An 8158-nucleotide genomic window follows, 5' to 3' on the forward strand; every position below is an offset into this window, starting at 1 on the left:
CCTTAAGGACACCTTATGAAAAATTAGTGTCTTGGGGCTGGGAAGGTGGCTCAGTGCTTGCCTTGCATGCATGTGGCCCTGGGTTCGATTCTTCAGTACCACATAAGCAAAAAAAAAAGCCAGAAGTGGTGCTGTGGCTCAAGTGGTAGAGCGCTAGCCTTGAGCTGAAGAGCTGAGGGACAGCGCTCAGGCCCAGAGTTCAAGCTCCATGACTGGACCCCCCCCCCAAAAAATTAATGTCTTACACAACAGAATAGCATTTGCAGAGTGTAATATTAAAATGACAGTACTGGGGTTGATTACTGTGGACTGTAAGACTCTTTGTGTATTAAATGGTTACATCTTAACAATATATTTAGAACATTGGTCCAATAACATAAAAATAGAGGAAAAGCATCTGGAAATTTATCTCATTCAGTGTTCAGAGATAAAAAGGTTAACATTCTTACCATTTTTTCCCATATGTAAGTCCTTGTTCACACTGAAATCTGATGGTAATTACATTCTGGCATTTTTCCAAACTACTGTATGAAGAGGATGCTGAAGGCCATCACTATACCACATACTGTGACATATAGACTCTTTCATTCACCAATTCTGGCACACTTCCAAAATATTCCCAACAGTCCAGTTTTATTTCTGTCCAGGAAGCTGGGTGCCATGGATTGGATATAAGTATGCATACATAAAAGCAGCAAGATTACAGTTAACAGACTCTGAAAATTGAAAATGGCAGACATAGTGAGACCAGAGATATCCCAGCCACATCCTGTTCTGTTTTACTTTGCTTATTATAATTTTTCCAACTCTTTCCATCTCCTTATGAATGGTGCAATGTCATTCTTTCTGAGGGAAGCATAGAATTTCATTGTGTACATATACCACATTTTCTTGATCCATTTGTCTACTGAGGGGCATCTAGGTTGATTCCATATCTTGGCTATGGTTAAACAGTACTGCAATGAACATGGTTGTGTTGGTGGCTTTAGTGTGGCATTGTTTGTGGTCAATTGGACAAATACCCAAGAATAGGATTGCTGAGTCATATGAAAGCTCTATATTAAGTTTTTTGAGGAGCTTCCATATTGCTTTCCAGAATGGTTGGACAAGTTTACACTCCCACCAGTGCTGTAATAGCATTCCCTTGGCCATATCTCTGCCAGCATCTGTTATTGTTAATTTTCTTGATAATGGTATTCTAACTGAGATGAGGTAGAATCTCAATATTGTTTTGGTTTGCATTTCTTTTATGTCCAGAGATGTTGAACATCTCTTCATGTGTCTATCGGCCATTCTTACTTCTGAGAAATCTCTCTTTAAGACTTTAGCCCACTTAATAATTGGTTTGTTGTTTCTTTGAGGATTTATTTGAGGGGAGGTTAATTTTGGGGGCTCTTATCATTTTCTTTTGTCTATAGCTATTATGATGTTACCATAGGATTATATTTAATATCCTAAAATTATAACTAATTTGACTTTATGTCATTTACATTTCAATAACATACTCCTTTATGGCTCTTCTCCAGCTTTTTCAGCTATTGCTCTCACAAAATTGCAAGTATGTATATTAGGCATCTGGAATGATCAGAGTAACAGTTGTGTATTTTTGGTACATTACTCTTTTAATTATGTAGAAAAGAGAGTGCAAAGTTACAAACCAAAGTTACAACAGTACTAGTGTTTACAATTTCCCATTTCTTTACCTGTACTGAGATCTATATTTCATCATACAACCTAAAATTCTTACCTAAAGTCCACTTATTACAACCTACAGGATTTTCTTTAGCTCCTCTCTTCCTCTTCTTCTTCCTCTTTGCCTTCCTCCTCCTCCTGTGGTACTAGGGCTTGCTGCCAAGCTTCTCAGCACAATAGACATGCTCCCAGTTTTCCTTAGCATTTCCTGAAAGGATTAGCTAATTGTAAAAAAATCCTTCAGCTTTCATTTATTTAGAATGTTTTAATTTTCCTCATTTTTGCAGTACAGTTTTTTGGATATGTGATTCTTGATGTACATAATAATTTATTTATTCACTCATTTATTTATTGTATTGGGGCTTGAACTTGGTAGATAAGTGCTCTACCATTTGTGCTAAATACTAATCCAAATGAGTTGCTTTGCTTGATCTAGAACCATGATCCTCTTGATCTGTGCCTCCCAAGTAGTGAGTATTAAAGATATGAGCTACTGTTCTTGGTCCTATTTTTTTTAATTTAGTTTTGTTTTGTGCCAGCACTAGGGCTTGAACTCAGGGCTTTGAGCTCTTGGTTGGCCTAGCTGCTCACAGTTTGTTCTCTTAGTATTTGAGCCAAACTTCCATTTTGGTATTTCTCTGGTTAATTAGGGATAGAATCTCCTGGATCTTTCTGCCCCAGCTGGCTTTGTACTTCAGTCTTCTAGGTCTCAGTTTCCTGAGTAGCTAGGATTACAGATCTGAGCCAATAGGGCCCAGCTAGTTTCCACTTAAAAGCATTTTTCAAAACTCCTTTCCCTACTCTGAAGGTTTCTTATCTGTGATATTATATTACGTTCTACATTTACTAATAAGAAATCTCTTTTATCTTTGAGAATAATAGTTATGCACTTAAAAGTATTCATTATCTTGAGTAGTCTTTCAAATTCCTTCTTTGTCTTTCCTCTAAATCCTAGAGTCCTTCGTTCAGTATCTACTGTTCCTTATTTGTGAATTAGCATTCAAATGTGTTGCAAGAGCTCATTGCTTATGTGGGGGATTGTTGACAATTGACTTCAAAACTAAGCTGGGCTGATTAGGCCATGTCTTTGGGGATATAGCTTCAAATATCAGTATTTTTGGTTTCCCTTGCTTTACTTGGTCAGATTCTGCAGATAAATATCATCCAATCTCATTCTGCCAGTGTCCTGTGAGCTGAGTTAGGAAAGAGATTTGGAGGTTCAACACAGATTCATCCGGGTTCCTGCAGTACGGCAGCCCAGATTTCAACTGTGCTTGGTGTCCCATCCAGAGTTTAGCTGTTCTACCTTTTCCTTGTGTAAGAATGGCAGTTACTCAGCCATTTGGGTAGTACAGAGCTCATTTGGGGCTTTCTAACTGAACTTGGAAACATTTCCCCAGTTTTTACTATACCTTTATTTCCAGTAGCAGATTTTTTTTCTGAGGTTGCTGGTTTCTGACCCCTCTTAGTCTTAGTAAGTTAGGTTTCTGTTCAACTTTGAACCTCTCAAAATTTTTTTTTTTGGCTGTACTAAGGTTTTAACTCAATGCCTTGTGCTTGCTGACCACGCATCCTGCTACTTGAGCCATGGCCTCAGTTCTTTTTGCTTTCATTATTTTTAAAAGAATATCTCATTTATTGACTCTTTTAATGGTTTCTGTAGTAGCTGAGATGACAGGCCTATGTCAGTGTGCCAAATTTTTTATTGGTGGAGAGGGGGAGCCTCAGGAGCTTTTTGGCTGGTCTGACCTTGAATCCTGATCTTTCTGATCTCAGCCTCCCAAGTAACTACAATTACAGGTATGACCACCACAGGTATGACTATATGGTTGTATTATGTTTTAAAAATAGATTTTATTTCTTAGCGTGGTTTTAGGTGAAGGTGAAGAAGGCACAAAAATTTCTGGAATAGTCCCTGCCCCATGAATAATATCTAATATTATAAACGTCCACCACCTGAGTGGTACATTTATTAGCATTATAGAAGCTACACTGACACACTGTTATCAGTTCAGGTCTGTAGTTGACAGTGGGGTTGACTCTGGGTACTGAGCATTCCATGGGTTTGGACATATGTGTCGCTGTGTTTGTTCACTCTCCATGTGCCTGGTTCCCTAATGTCAGCCATGTCTCTTCCCTGTTTGCATTTGTGAGTTTTTGCTAAAAAAGTCCATTTCCAGTTCTTTTAAGATTGCTTTACAATGGAGGAAAGGCAAATGTGTATGTTTAGGTCTGAAAAAAGTATTTTTTTTTTGCTGGTCCTGGGGCTTGAATTCAGGGCCTAGGTTCTGTCCTTGAGCCTCTTAGTACTCAAGTGTAGCTGTCTACCACTTGAGCCACAGCACCACTTCCAGCCTTTTCTGAGTAGTTTATTGGAGATAAGAGTCTCTTGGACTTTTCTGCCTAGGCTGGCTTTGAATTATGATTCTCAGATTTCAACCTTCTGAGTAGCTAGGATTACAGACATGAGCCACAGTGCCTGGCTAGGAAAATAATTTTTAAAGTGAAAAAAAAATGTTTTAGGGCTGGGAAGGTGGCTCAGTGGTAGAGTGCTTGCCTTGCATGCATCAGGCTCTGTGTTTGATTCCTTAGCACCACATAAACAGAAAAAGCTGGAAGTGGCGCTGTGGCTCAAGTGGTAGAGTGCTAGCTAAAGAGCTGAGGCACAGTGCCCAGGCCCAGAGTTCAAGCCCCATGACCGACAAAAAAATAAAATAAATGTTTTGGTTGGTCTCATCTATCAGTCTTGTAATCTAAAACTACCAGATCAACATGTGGTAATTAAAAGTCAGATTTTAGAACTTTTTTCATTTTTATTTTGGGATAAACAGTGGCACTCGAGTATTTTCAATTATCCTAAGAGAAAATGTTAAAAAGTTGGACATTGTACTTAATGTTGGGTTAATTGAACATGTTTCCTTTCCCTTTCAAACATGAATAAGCTGTGACACTTATAATGATAATACTTCACAATGATTATTTTCTCCAAATCTTTAATTTTTAGGAAATCGTGGCCAAGGACTAGGTATTATCTTTTTTTTTTTTGTCAGTCGTAGGGCTTGAACTCTGGGCCTGGGCGCTGTCCCTCAGCTCTTCAGCTCAAGGCCAGCACTCTACCACTTGAGCCACAGCGCCACTTCTGGCCTTTATCTGCTTATGTGGTGCTGGGGAATCGAACCCAGGGCCTCATGAATGCAAGGCAAGCGCTCTACCACTGAGCCACCTTCCCAGCCAGGACTAGGTATAATCTTAACCCTGAAATTTCTAGAAGATCTGGGACAAGGGCCCAAGTCCGCTTTTTGTGAGGAAGCAAAAGTGATACAAAGTGTGAGAAGGGAGAGCTTACCCATTGTAACAATGAGATGTACAAAACACTATGTTGAAAACCAACTTTACAACTTTGGCTGTAGGGGGGTGGGGGGAGTAGTTGTGGAGGTGGGAGAGAAGGGATGGTAGGGGGAAATCACAGGAGGAGGCAACAATGCTCAATAGGAAATGTGCTCATTACCTTGCTCATGTAACTGAAACCCCTCTGTACAGCATTTTTACAATAAAAATGTACAAAAAAAGAAAAAATAAAAATAGCAACAGGGATATTAACCTAGAGAAAACGACCACTTAGCTGAAGTGTGACTGATTTTAGTGATTTTGTCTTCCTTTATACACCTTTATCAGGGATGGAGTGCTCTCAGTGCTTGGTTTTCTTCTTCAGAGGGGAGGCAGATCTTGTAATACAGACACACACACACACATACACACACACACACACACACAGAGCTACACACACTTATTTCTAGGAATATCTACCTTTTCAGAGAGTGTATGTGAAGAGGTATCTATAGGTTACTCTAATGATAAGATTTTAGATGTCTTAATTATAGTATGTTATTGATTATTTTGCAACAAAAGTTTTTTATAGGCTTTTTTTCCCAATGAAGCTCTCATTCTGGCTCCTTTGTGACTCCATCCTGATAATCCCTACCTCTATCCCCTAAAGAGGACATTTCTGAAATTCTGTCCCATGATCAAATGTTTACTTAGCTGAAAGTGGAACCTCATTCTATTTGTTGTAAACTTTGAGTTATTATATATGTATATACATATATATTTACACTAGCATTTGGAACCACTGACATAATCTCATTTTCCTGTCAATATAGTAGAAAATGAAAGCTTTTAAAAGCAATTCATCAGTTAATATCACTGGAAATAATATAGCTGTTATAAGTTTTTTGAGATGGGGACTATTTATTTTGCTCAGGTTGGTGTCAAACTCTTGTACTCAAGTACTGATTTTCCTGCCTTAGGTATTCATTACAGGCATATACTTTTTCAATACAAATTTTTGTATAATTATAAAATTAAAGAGGATGAATTAATTGTAAGTGATTCAAGTTTAGGAAAGGTGAGATTTCAATATGAACATAAAATAAAAGCTCTTTATACTGACAACAGTTACAAATTTATATATTAATACAACGATTTTCTTCCTAATAAGAGTATTAATAGCCTTAGAAAATTTGTGTGAGAAATGCATGAAGAAGGATAGCCATTGCTATATTTGGTTGAAGCCAAATTAAAACCTATATATAAATTTGGGCAAAATTTGTATCTGTAGAAAAGATAAACATTAAAAAAAGAAAAGATGAACATTATGATTTAATTATAGTCCTAATAAATGTGGTTAAGTTTTAGCTAAATATTTTTAGGTAAATACAGTAGACTTAGTTTTTGAATGGAGCACTGTTCTTATGACTTTAATATGGAAGAATAGACTGGCAAGATATGCACTGAAGTTTTATTTATGTATGTATGTATGTATGTATGTATCTATCCATTTATTTACTTAATTTACTGGTCCTTGGGCTTGAACTCAGGGTGCTGTCCCTAAGGTTCTTTTGCTCAAGGCTAGCACTCTACCACTTGTACCACAGTGCCACTTCTGTTTTTTTTTTTTTTCTGAGTAGTTTATTGGAGTTAAGAGTCTCATAGACTTTCCTGCCCTGGCTGGCTTTGAACCACAATCCTCAGATCTCAGCCTTCTGAGTAGCTAGGATTATAAGTGTGAGCCACCAGGGCCCAGCTGCACTGAAGTTTTAAAAAGGAGAATAATGTATGACTTAAAATAATTTCAATGATACATTAAGATATATTTTTGAGATATTTCTTTCTGGGCATGGCAGCTCATACTGGTAAGTCTAGATACATGGGAGGCAGATCTAAGTGATCATGGTTCAAGGCTAGCCAGGGGCAAAAGTTAGTAAACTTCCCTCCCCCCATTTCAACAAATAAACTGAGTATAGTGGTTAACAGCCACAATCCCAGCCACGCAGGATGCATGGATAGGAGGATTGTGGTTTGAGACCAGTTTTGGCAAAAAATCCTAAGATCCTACCTGCAAAATAACTAAAGTGAAAAAACCTAGAGGCTTAATTGGTATAGCACTTGCCTAGCAAGTCTGAAACCCTGATTTTAAACCCCAGTACTGCTAATTTTTAAAATTATTATTTATTTATTTTTATTGTCAAGGTGATGTATAGAGGGGTTACAGTTACATAAGTAAGGTAATATGTACATTTCTTGTTGAACTTGTTACCCACTCCCTCATTTTCCTCCCTCTTTTCCTCCCTTCATCCCCCCCCCCCAAGTTGTACAGATCATTTCCAACATACTGGCTTGTGAATATCGCTGTTGCATTGATTCCCTCCTTGTCATTTGTCTCACCATTTTGTTGTTGCCCTTCCCTTCTTTAATTCAGATAAACTTATATGCATTATCCAGGGTACCAAAATCAAATACAGTGACAACAAGGGATAAAACATAGGGGAAAGAACATACAAAAGAAACAAGAAATCACATAGTACGTTAAAAATCACATAGTATATTAAAAATGACAACAGCAAAGAAAAACCTCTTGTGTCCATGTCTTATAGTTCATTTTTCTCAGCATTATCTTTTTTTTTAATTAAATTTTATTTTATTTGTGAACATACTGTACAGAGGGGTTAAAATTACATGGGCAGGATAATGCGTACATTTCTTATCAAGCATTGCAGCCTCCTCCTTTGTTTACCCTTCACATCCCTTCCCAGCCTCCCCCCCACCCCTCCACTCAATCCTCCCCCCCCAACGTTGTAAAGCTCGTTTTCGACATGACAACTTGTACTTCTCATTGTTGCAACAGGTCCACCTGTATCCTTAAACGACTTGTTTTTCCCCATCTCCTCCACAAGTTATACTGACATCAAATATAGTGAAAGCAGGGTTATACTGTGGGGAAGGGACATACAAAGCAACAAAGAGATAATCTTATAAATGCGTTATAAACAAATGCATGGAAGAAAAAACATTAGAATACATATCTAAGGGTTCATTTTCCTAACATCACATTATCTGACCTTTTCCCCTCGACTCAGACATATACTAGATATTGCAAATAACTTGAAACCATGGGACCAATGTTTCT

General features: G+C 37.7%; 1 pseudogene; it reads right to left on the minus strand.

Moving 5' to 3' along the window:
- Positions 1-328: 328 nt before the first annotated feature.
- LOC122104362 lies at positions 329-763 on the minus strand (annotated as a pseudogene).
- Positions 764-8158: the final 7395 nt, after the last annotated feature.

The sequence above is a fragment of the Dipodomys spectabilis genome, unplaced genomic scaffold, assembly GCF_019054845.1.
Source record: "Dipodomys spectabilis isolate Male_0828 unplaced genomic scaffold, ASM1905484v1 ptg000024l, whole genome shotgun sequence".
Classification (NCBI taxonomy): Eukaryota; Metazoa; Chordata; class Mammalia; order Rodentia; family Heteromyidae; genus Dipodomys; species Dipodomys spectabilis.